Source organism: Bombina bombina, chromosome 8, assembly GCF_027579735.1.
Source record: "Bombina bombina isolate aBomBom1 chromosome 8, aBomBom1.pri, whole genome shotgun sequence".
NCBI classification, from domain to species: Eukaryota; Metazoa; Chordata; class Amphibia; order Anura; family Bombinatoridae; genus Bombina; species Bombina bombina.
The window spans coordinates 79,752,114-79,764,550 of NC_069506.1; positions in this window are offsets into that span (position 1 = coordinate 79,752,114).

Below are 12,437 nucleotides of genomic sequence, written 5' to 3' on the forward strand. Positions count from 1 at the left end.
CTTGGCTTACCTCTTTTTCTCTCTACTCTGGTTTCCTCCCTATGCCAGAGACTGGAGAGATATGATTGATACGCCAGGTCAGCATGATCTTTTTTTCTCTTCCGAATTTAAGCATATGATAGTACCCCTCAGCCCCCTTGAGGTGGGGTTGCAAGACACCAACAAAAAACAAACGAAAACAAATTGAGGGTTCGATAGTCCCTAGACTTAGATGAACAGGAGTGGTGCTTCTGACATTAGTTATTCTAAATATGTGTAGGAACTTGTTTTGTTTTATTGGTTTCTTATATATCTATATTGATATTATATTATGTTGTGAATTTATGTCGGATGCATTGTATTTGATTTATGTTTTCATTTTTCCCTCAATAAAAAAAAAAAACTTTGAAAAAAAAAAAAATTGCATCCTCTATCTGAATCATGAAAGAAAAAAATGGGTTTCATATCCTTTTAAAGGGACATGAAACCAAACATTTTTTTCTATCCTGATTCAGATAGAGAATACAATTTAAAAAAAGTTTCCAATTTACTTCTATTATCAAATTTGCTTTAATTTCATGTTATTCTTTGTTGAAGAGCTATCTAGATAGGTAGCGTGCACATGCCTGAAGAACTACATGACAGGAAATAGTGCTGCCATCTAGTGCTCTTTCTAATGTATCACATTGTTACAAAACTGCTGCTATATAGTGCTGCAGACACGTGCACATGACTAAACTTACCTTCCTGCTTTTCAACAAAGAAAAATTGATAATAGAAGTACATTTAAAAGTTGTTTCAAATTGCATGAGCTGTATGAATCTGGGTTTTATGTCCCTTTAAAGATCGAGGGGTGCGACGAACAAGGTAGACACTGTCATTCTCAATGCAAAATATAATAAAAGAAAACTCAGTGTCCTACAATAAATATATACAATTAAAGGAATGTATTGCGGTTCATAATACTAGTATGTCTTATAACTTATAACACATACTAGTTATATGAACCGCAATTTCAAAAGAAGAAGATTGCATAATATGGGTGATTGAAACCACAGATAAGGTGTTATTTGTCCCAAAAAAGATAAATAGCAATAGATGACTCCTATTCAATAAATAAGGTATTAATTATTGTAAATGTAATAAGCAAAGGGAGCAACAGCAAACATAAGCAGAAATAAAGGATGGCAGTGATAAGAAACAGTAGTGAATCTAATAGGTATATGTGCTATGATAAACTGCCAATCACGTTAATGAAGCAACCATACAGGTAGGGATGGGTGAATGTGTTTATATTCAAATTCGAATGTTAGAACAATAGTTATTGTAAATACATAATAAAATGTTGATAAGAACGAATATTCTTAAAAATTCTATTATCAAATGCTATTTATAGTTTTAGAATGTCACTTTTTCGAATTCGAATGTCATATTTGAATTTGAATTAAACTTTCGAATATCACATTCGAATTTGAATATTACATTTATAAAACTCAGTTGTAGACTAGAAATGCTATTTCAAATTCAAATGCCACATTCAAATTCGAATGTAACATTCAAATTTGAATAATACATTTATACACAGTAGTAGACTAGAAATACTATTTTAAATTCAAATATAGCATTCAAATTCGAATATTACATTTATTAAACACAGTTATAGACTAGAAATACTATTTAGAATCTGAATGTCACATTCTAATTCGAATGTCACATTCAAATTCGAATGTCATATTCGAATTCGAATGTCACATTCAAATTCGAATGTTACATTTAAAAACCACAGTATTAGACTAGAAATCTTATTTCGAATTTGAATGTATCATTCAAATTCGAATATTACATTTATTAAACACAGTTGTAGACTAGAAATAATATTTTGAATTTGAATGTTACATTTGATTTTGAATATTACATTTCGAAATTGAATGAATACATAGCTAAACATTCTATTTTTCAAACAAATATTTTCGAATTTTATTGCAAAATTCGAAAAGGAAAATTCAAAAATAGAATGTTATATAAACATTCGAAATTCTATTTGAACGAACGAATGTATCAAAATTTGTTTAAAAATGTCAAATTTTTAAAAACATTCACCCATGCCTACTTACAGGGGAAAAGTACAAGCTATTCTACTACAGGGAAGTTAGTTTACCTGGATATATAAAACATTTGAACATCAATAAATCTATAGGGAACATGAATGATAAAAAGCAAAGGTTAATAAATATGGTAAACAAAATTCCCTTGAAACATTGAGATAATATAAGCTCATTACTAAAACAGTAACTAGACAACCCTAGCAAGACAATAGATGACCCCACTGGTTTCAGTTTGATACTTCATAAGAAGCCCCTATATTATTAAGACCCCTATTACCAGAGCTGTGTGGTAAAACTTCTAACATAGCACCACATGGTTCCATAATGTCAGCAAGAGTGTCATGAAAGAAGCCGCTAGATAACATAAACACATATAATAGCAAAAACTTAAATGTACATCTGCCTTATAAGCTCTGAAATGACAGTCAAACAGTAAGCTTCAAGGGGTAGATTTATCAGTCCGCCGCACATCGATAAATGCCGACAGCATACGCTGTCGGCATTTATCATTGCACTAGCATTTCTAGTGAAATGCTTGTGCAATTCCGCCCCCTGCACATTTGTGGTCAATCGGCCGCTAGCTGGGGGTGTCAATACACTGATCATATGCAATCGGGCTGATTGCTGTCCGCTGCCTCAGAGGTGACGGACGAGTTAAGGAGCAGATCCTGAAGGCTCGCACGGAAACAGATGCATACGGGGCTTGATAATTTGGCCCCCAAGTCTCATCAGGCCAGGGACCCCTGATCAGTCTTAATTGCTTAAAATATTTTTTAACCCATAAAAATATTTTTTAACCCATACCGAAATGTTCAAACTACTGGTGCATTAAAGGAATGGTCTCAGTCTCCCTTTTCTGCGCCACAATAAGAGAATGCAGTGTGAGGTCACTGGAAAGGCACACAAAATGTGATATGGACCCATAAACTGGCACAAAATTGCATACTATAAAGAGTTCCTCAAGGAACTTTACGATTTGCAGGTAATCTGTAGAGGCTCCGGATCCTCAAGATTTCCCACTGCATAAGAGCCTGGAGTAAACTAGGAAGGTCAGATCTCCCAGACACATCTAGTAGCGCATTCAATCTCAAAGTAGTTGACAGGGAGTGGAGTTGAATAGCCACATTGGCCGCAGTTAGGGGCTCTTGATTGGGTAAATAGACTGGAGAGCCTAGGGAAAGCACATCGTTGTTGGAATTTTCAGCATTTTTCACGACCTCCAGATCTTGTCCCTTACAGTCTATAGGCATAACAGAATTAGTTTGACTTTGCTGTCACAGTTCTAATTGGAGTGTAATCAGCAAAGGGAATTAATAAGTAGGCAGAAGATCTTTTAAGGCTGTTAGTAAAAATTCTGCAGAAGAACCATAGTTATACATATGCTACCAGCTTATAAAATATATAAATATATATATATATATATATATATATATATATACCTCTCACAAGGAGAGGGGGGTTTCAGGCTCGGGGTTAACTTAGTATTGCCACACAACTGAGATCTGCACACCTCTCTTCGGTGTGGGCCCCTGTTCTAAAGTGAGAAGTAATTCACAAAATATTCACTGTTTTCAGCTCCTCAGACCATCCGCCACTAGATATGTTTGAAAAAGAATCTTGATTGTGAATAACATTGAAGATAATCTGTAGGTTTAATTTGTCCTGTAAGATGGCCGCCTCTAGAAGTACCCCTACAATTTATTTTTTTAAAATATTTTTTATCAGACAGTGATATTATGAGTGTAACTGTACCTTTAAATGTAATTTTAATGTGTTTTTTGCAACTTTTTTGTCTCCCTTAACAGTTAACCAGAGCTCTGAGTTAGTGCTATCCTGACCCAAGTTAAATTTAATTGCACTCAAGCAAAGGCGTTTAGTTTTAACTTGTAATACTGCAATAAAGAGCCACGATAAACCCATTTTCGCTCACATTCAACTATTAGTGAGCCATTTATAATCTAGCCCTATATTTGTTTAATGCAAGCAAACTATGGCCTAGATTTAGAGTTCGGCGGTAAAAGGGCTGTTAACGCTCCGCGGGTTTTTTTCTGGCCGCACCATAAATTTAACTCTGGTATCGAGAGTTCAAACAAATGCTGCGTTAGGCTCCAAAAAAGGAGCGTAGAGCATTTTTACCGCAAATGCAACTCTCGATACCAGAGTTGCTTACGGACGCGGCCGGCCTCAAAAACGTGCTCGTGCACGATTCTCCCATAGGAAACAATGGGGCTGTTTGAGCTGAAAAAAAACCTAACACCTGCAAAAAAGCAGCGTTCAGCTCCTAACGCAGCCCCATTGTTTCCTATGGGGAAACACTTCCTACGTCTGCACCTAACACCCTAACATGTACCCCGAGTCTAAACACCCCTAACCTTACACTTATTAACTCCTAATCTGCCGCCCCCGCTATCGCTGACCCCTGCATTACACTTTTAACCCCTAATCTGCCGCTCCGTAAACCGCCGCCACCTACGTTATCCCTATGTACCCCTAATCTGCTGCCCTAACATCGCCGACCCCTATGTTATATTTATTAACCCCTAATCTGCCCCCCACAACGTCGCCGACACCTGCCTACACTTATTAACCCCTAATCTGCCGAGCGGACCTGAGCGCTACTATAATAAAGTTATTAACCCCTAATCCGCCTCACTAACCCTATCATAAATAGTATTAACCCCTAATCTGCCCTCCCTAACATCTCCGACACCTACCTTCAATTATTAACCCCTAATCTGCCGACCGGAGCTCACCGCTATTCTAATAAATGTATTAACCCCTAAAGCTAAGTCTAACCCTAACACTAACACCCCCCTAAGTTAAATATAATTTTTATCTAACGAAATAAATTAACTCTTATTAAATAAATGATTCCTATTTAAAGCTAAATACTTACCTGTAAAATAAATCCTAATATAGCTACAATATAAATTATAATTATATTATAGCTATTTTAGGATTAATATTTATTTTACAGGCAACTTTGTAATTATTTTAACCAGGTACAATAGCTATTAAATAGTTAAGAACTATTTAATAGTTACCTAGTTAAAATAATAACAAATTTACCTGTAAAATAAATCCTAACCTAAGATATAATTAAACCTAACACTACCCTATCAATAAAATAATTAAATAAACTACCTACAATTACCTACAATTAACCTAACACTACACTATCAATAAATTAATTAAACACAATTGCTACAAATAAATAAAATTAAATAAACTATCTAAAGTACAAAAAATAAAAAAGAACTAAGTTACAGAAAATAATAAAATATTTACAAACATAAGAAAAATATTACAACAATTTTAAACTAATTACACCTACTCTAAGCCCCCTAATAAAATAACAAAGCCCCCCAAAATAAAAAATTCACTACCCTATTCTAAAATACAAATATTACAAGCTCTTTTACCTTACCAGCCCTGAACAGGGCCCTTTGCGGGGCATGCCCCAAGAATTTCAGCTCTTTTGCCTGTAAAAAAAAACATACAATACCCCCCCCCCCAACATTACAACCCACCACCCACATACCCCTAATCTAACCCAAACCCCCCTTAAATAAACCTAACACTACCCCCCTGATGATCTTCCTACCTTGTCTTCACCATGCCAGGTTCACCGATCCGTCCTGACTCAAAGATCTTCATCCAACCCAAGCGGGGGCTAGACATCCACTGAAGAAGTCCAGAAGAGGGTCCAAAGTCTTCCTCCTATCCGGCAAGAAGAGGACATCCGGACCGGCAAACATCTTCTCCAAGCGGCATCTTCTATCTTCTTCCATCCGATGACGACCGGCTCCATCTTGAAGACCTCCAGCGCGGATCCATCCTCTTCTTCCGACGACTAGACGACGAATGACGGTTCCTTTAAGGGACGTCATCCAAGATGGCGTCCCTCGAATTCCGATTGGCTGATAGGATTCTATCAGCCAATCGGAATTAAGGTAGGAATTTTCTGATTGGCTGATGGAATCAGCCAATCAGAATCAAGTTCAATCCGATTGGCTGATCCAATCAGCCAATCAGATTGAGCTCGCATTCTATTGGCTGATCGGAACAGCCAATAGAATGCGAGCTCAATCTGATTGGCTGATTGGATCAGCCAATCGGATTGAACTATATTCTGATTGGCTGATTCCATCAGCCAATCAGAAAATTCCTACCTTAATTCCGATTGGCTGATAGAATCCTATCAGCCAATCGGAATTCGAGGGACGCCATCTTGGATGACGTCCCTTAAAGGAACCGTCATTCGTCGTCTAGTCGTCGGAAGAAGAGGATGGATCCGCGCTGGAGGTCTTCAAGATGGAGCCGGTCGTCATCGGATGGAAGAAGATAGAAGATGCCGCTTGGAGAAGATGTTTGCCGGTCCGGATGTCCTCTTCTTGCCGGATAGGAGGAAGACTTTGGACCCTCTTCTGGACTTCTTCAGTGGATGTCTAGCCCCCGCTTGGGTTGGATGAAGATCTTGGAGCCAGGACGGATCGGTGAACCTGGCATGGTGAAGACAAGGTAGGAAGATCATCAGGGGGGTAGTGTTAGGTTTATTTAAGGGGGGTTTGGGTTAGATTAGGGGTATGTGGGTGGTGGGTTGTAATGTTGGGGGGGGGTATTGTATGTTTTTTTTTACAGGCAAAAGAGCTGAAATTCTTGGGGCATGCCCCGCAAAGGGCCCTGTTCAGGGCTGGTAAGGTAAAAGAGCTTGTAATATTTGTATTTTAGAATAGGGTAGGGAATTTTTTATTTTGGGGGGCTTTGTTATTTTATTAGGGGGCTTAGAGTAGGTGTAATTAGTTTAAAATTGTTGTAATATTTTTCTTATGTTTGTAAATATTTTATTATTTTCTGTAACTTAGTTCTTTTTTATTTTTTGTACTTTAGATAGTTTATTTAATTTTATTTATTTGTAGCAATTGTGTTTAATTAATTTATTGATAGTGTAGTGTTAGGTTAATTGTAGGTAATTGTAGGTAGTTTATTTAATTATTTTATTGATAGGGTAGTGTTAGGTTTAATTATATCTTAGGTTAGGATTTATTTTACAGGTAAATTTGTTATTATTTTAACTAGGTAACTATTAAATAGTTCTTAACTATTTAATAGCTATTGTACCTGGTTAAAATAATTACAAAGTTGCCTGTAAAATAAATATTAATCCTAAAATAGCTATAATATAATTATAAATTATATTGTAGCTATATTAGGATTTATTTTACAGGTAAGTATTTAGCTTTAAATAGGAATTATTTATTTAATAAGAGTTAATTTATTTCGTTAGATAAAAATTATATTTAACTTAGGGGGGTGTTAGTGTTAGGGTTAGACTTAGCTTTAGGGGTTAATACATTTATTAGAATAGCGGTGAGCTCCGATCGGAAGATTAGGGGTTAATAATTGAAGGTAGGTGTCGGCGATGTTAGGGAGGGCAGATTAGGGGTTAATACTATTTATGATAGGGTTAGTGAGGCGGATTAGGGGTTAATAACTTTATTATAGTAGCGCTCAGGTCCGCTCGGCAGATTAGGGGTTAATAAGTGTAGGTAGGTGTCGGCGACGTTGTGGGGGGCAGATTAGGGGTTAATAAATATAACATAGGGGTCGGCGATGTTAGGGGTAGCAGATTAGGGGTACATAGGGATAACGTAGGTGGCGGCGATTTGCGGTCGGAAGATTAGGGGTTAATTATTTTAAGTAGCTTGCGGCGACGTTGTGGGGGGCAAGTTAGGGGTTAATAGATATAATACAGGGGTCGGCGGTGTTAGGGGCAGCAGATTAGGGGTACATAAGTATAACGTAGGTGGCGGTCGGCAGATTAGGGGTTAAAATTTTTAATCGAGTGGCGGCGATGTGGGGGGACCTCGGTTTAGGGGTACATAGGTAGTTTATGGGTGTTAGTGTACTTTAGGGTACAGTAGTTAAGAGCTTTATAAACCGGCGTTAGCCAGAAAGCTCTTAACTCCTGCTATTTTCAGGCGGCTGGAATCTTGTCGTTAGAGCTCTAACGCTCACTGCAGAAACGACTCTAAATACCGGCGTTAGGAAGATCCCATTGAAAAGATAGGCTACGCAAATGGCGTAGGGGGATCTGCGGTATGGAAAAGTCGCGGCTGTAAAGTGAGCGTTAGACCCTTTAATCACTGACTCCAAATACCAGCGGGCGCCCAAAACCAGCGTTAGGAGCCTCTAACGCTGGTTTTGACGGCTACCGCCGAACTCTAAATCTAGCCGTATGTCATTAACTATAGTGTTTAATTTTAAATATATATCTGAGAAAATGTCTATTTCTTTATAACAACCTTGTAATTTTGTGAATGACAATTAGAGGAACAATTAATATAATTATTCTAATAGTATTAACGTTGTTAATTGAAGTGTGGAGCTGGAAGTATTTTCTTGCATTAGTCTTCTAAAAATAAACTACAGCGTGTTAAAATGAGTACCTGTACAGTTATCTGGGATAAGATAGTTCTGAAATTATGTTATTTAAAATTCACATAGATGGGTACATTTTTCTTCATCATTATATTTTCATAAAAGATCAATAAGCATAAATCACCTTTCACTTACAAATATTGCTTTGTTACTTTGATTACATAATATTGTACCTAACTCTATCTATAGCTCTATCTATCAATCATCTATCTATCCATCTATCTATCTTTCTTAAATAGACCTCAAAGTATTGATGAAGTTCCCCTTTTTCCTTAACATCGCCTAATAATATAACTATTATTACTTTCGATTGATACAGAAGAATTACACTACTTGATCCCTCCTCCTCCTCGGACCCAATAAATTCTCATGGGATGACTCCTGGTGGCCCACAGCCCTCGGTCACCCTCCAACCCCAACCGACCACACACAAAATCTAGGCTTCATCCTGGACTCATCACTCTCCATGAACCAACAAATCAATGCCATCACCTCAAAATGCTTCAACATCCTCCACCTGCTACGAAAAATATTCAAGTGGATCCCTACAGAAACCAGGAAAACAGTCACCCACGCCCTTGTCAGCAGCCGGTTGGACTACGGCAAAGCACTCTAGCCGGCTCCATCATCAAACTCCAAAAGAGACTCCAACGTATCCAGAACGCCTCAGCCAGACTCATCCTCGACATCCCTCTCCAATGCCACATCACCAAACACCTAAGGAACCTTCACTGGCTCCCCATAAACAAGAGAATCACCTTCAAGCTCCTTACCCATACGTTCAAGGCCCTACACAACATCGGACCCTAATACATAAACCACTGCGCAAATTTCTACACCCCACCAGACAACTACGATCGGCCGACCAAGCACTCGCAGTCATCCCCCGCATCAGCAAATCCACAGTGGGCGGAAGATCCTTATCCCACATAACAGCAAAGACATGGAACACCCTCCCGCTGCACCTCAGACAATCCACCTCCCTTACAAAGTTCAGAAAGGACCTCAAAACCTGGCTCTTCGACTGAACGCCCCCCCCCTCCTCCTATCTGCTTTCCCTTAGCGCCTTGAGACCCTCACGGGTGATTAGTTTGCGCTCTATAAGTACCCAATAGATATATAGATAGATAAATCCCAAGAAAGCTAACAGTTTAAGTTTAAGATTAATAGTTCAGCAGATAGGCACTCAAACATTAAGAAACTAATGGCTTGTGTTTAGGTTAATAAAAATTAACTTTCAAAAGATTTTTTCTGTAGGGATGTTAAGAAATATACAACAAACAAATTTACAAGAATTAGAAATATAACTAAATGTTTAAATAAAAACTAACAATAGCTAAAATCCAATAAATATAGTTCCATATAACCGACCATTCCACTTCCAAATGTAGTACATGTAATAAAGATCCAAGATGTACAATTTGTGACCCATCAGACATATGCAGTTGTCTGCACTAGTTTATGTGGCCCCCCGGAAAAAGTGGCCTGTTCCACAAAGTTATATGTCTCCCTTACAGCTTCTTAAATATTAATCTGTGGCCCTTATGTGTTAGGAGGTTGACCATCATCTATATCTTCTACTTCTGACATACAGTATATTGAATTTCATTTTTTTTACATATTAATCATATTTTTTAGCAAAATATGAAATTTTAAATGAAAATATAAGTCTTGGGATATACTGTGATATATAATGCTGGGTTTAGACATTATATAAATCTTGAGCCCAGAACTAAGGTAGACAGAACATTCACTGTATTTATGGCATAAGATATTAACTAAGAGATATTTATGATTTATTATCACCTAATCTGAAAATTTTGTAGCGAGAGAGGAAAAAAGCGCAACTCCACATCAAGGTAGACGTTTAAACTTTATTACAGACACTGCATGCGGTTAAAAACACTTATAAGATAAAAAATTCCAACAAGCCTATATCCCAATCAGGGAAGAAGAAAGGAAAACCTCAGTCCGGTTAGATTGTCTCTAGCGTAATCCACCGGGATCTTTCTTCGTTATGTTTCCGTTTTTCTTGGAGCAACACAAGGCTCCACCCCCAACGTGTTTTGTTCACCCTAAGCGAACTTTCTCAAGAGGAAATATTCTTCCCTGATTGGGATACAGGCTTGTTGAAATTTTTTATCTTGTAAGTGTTTTTAACCGCATGCAGTGTGTGCAATAAAGCTTAAACGTCTATCTTGATGTGGGGTTGCGCTTTTTTTCTTCTCTCGCTACAGGATTGCTTCATAGAGAGTGTTCAGGGAAACACCTCTGAAAGTAGCTGCCCCCCACGGATCTAGGTGATTGGAAGAACCCTGGAATTTTGTAAAAGGAAAGGCTTTATTGGGACTTCCCTGGATGCTAAGAACTATTACTTTCCACAAACTTGGAAGTGGTAAATGTACTGTTCCTTGATCTTCCTATATGCTTAATATATGCTGTTACTCGGTCATCACAGATTATAGGAATTTGTTGTATTTGTATGTATTCATATGTGTATTGGTTATAATTTGTAAGATACTGTTATAATACCAAATATTTATTATTTTTTAATATTCTGAATTTCAAGAATAGATATATTATAACAGAAATACTTCAATTCCAACTACACACACTCTCTACTATATCCTTTATCCATTTAGTTGCGCTGCTAATACACTCTTTTGGGTTAATCTGAAAATTTAGATAAAAAAGACTGTAAACATAAAAATGATTTAGTTACCAAGTTCTCGTTCATCTAAAGAAGAAATACACAATCAATTTCACACATAAAAGCTTAGGTCCTCATAATGACTGCAAGTACTTTATGTTGGATGAACTGCAAAATAAAAAAATCCCTATTTATATGATTTAGTATGTATTGTGTTAGTTAAAGGTAATGGTGAATAAACAGTAGATTTTTTTAATCCGTATACAAATGGGGCATTATCTTCTTGCCCATAAATCAGGGAAAACAGTTCTCATGGCCATAATTTCAAGGGGAAAAAAAGGAAAATGTATTACATTACAGAAGTTAATATGTATTGTTTAAAACTAATTGCTAGTTGTCTTTAAGTATTACCTGTAGATACACTATAGGGCTGACTATAGCACTAGTTCATTCATCAGGGGACACCAATTATAATGCAATACAGTGACTGAATAATACCAGCTGGCAACAGTCTTCAGATGTTTTCCCTTCACATTTTCTATTTGTGTCTGTTAGAAAGAGTGCGCCAGTTTCATCAGAGCTGGATTTATATTACAAGCATCTCTAGGCACAGGTTAATTAGATGTTACTACCAATGACAGGGGTATTGTGCCCAGTTATGTTGCCACTATCATTTACATTCACTAAAACCAAGCCATACATTTATTTCTGATTATAATTGAGCTTAAACACATTTTTTTTTCATGATTCAGATAGAGCATGCAATTTTAAACAACTTTCTAATTTACTTCTATTATCAAATTTTCTTTGTTCTCTTGGTATCTTTATATGAAAAAACAAGAATGTAAGGTTAGGAAACGGACCTTTTTTGGTTCAGCACATGAGTTGCGCTTGCTGATAATTGGCTTCATTTAGACACCAATCAGCAAGCACAACCCAGGTGCTGAACCAAAAATGGGCTGGCTCCTTAAATTAGATTTCTGCTTTTTCAAATAAAGATAGCAAGAGAACAATGAAAAATTGATAATAAGAGTAAATTAGAAAGTTGCTAAAAATTGCGTGCTCTATCTGAATACTGAAAGCAAAAAAGTGGGTTTAGTGTCCCTTTACCAAATACAGAGATCATGTGAATCACATCTCATATAGTTTTACTTTTATTTCCTATCCTTTTGGATTATTCTCTATTATATGTATATATTTTGCTATATAAAATTATTCCATAACTTCAAAAACAAATATGTCTGGCTCCTCAGTATTTTGGC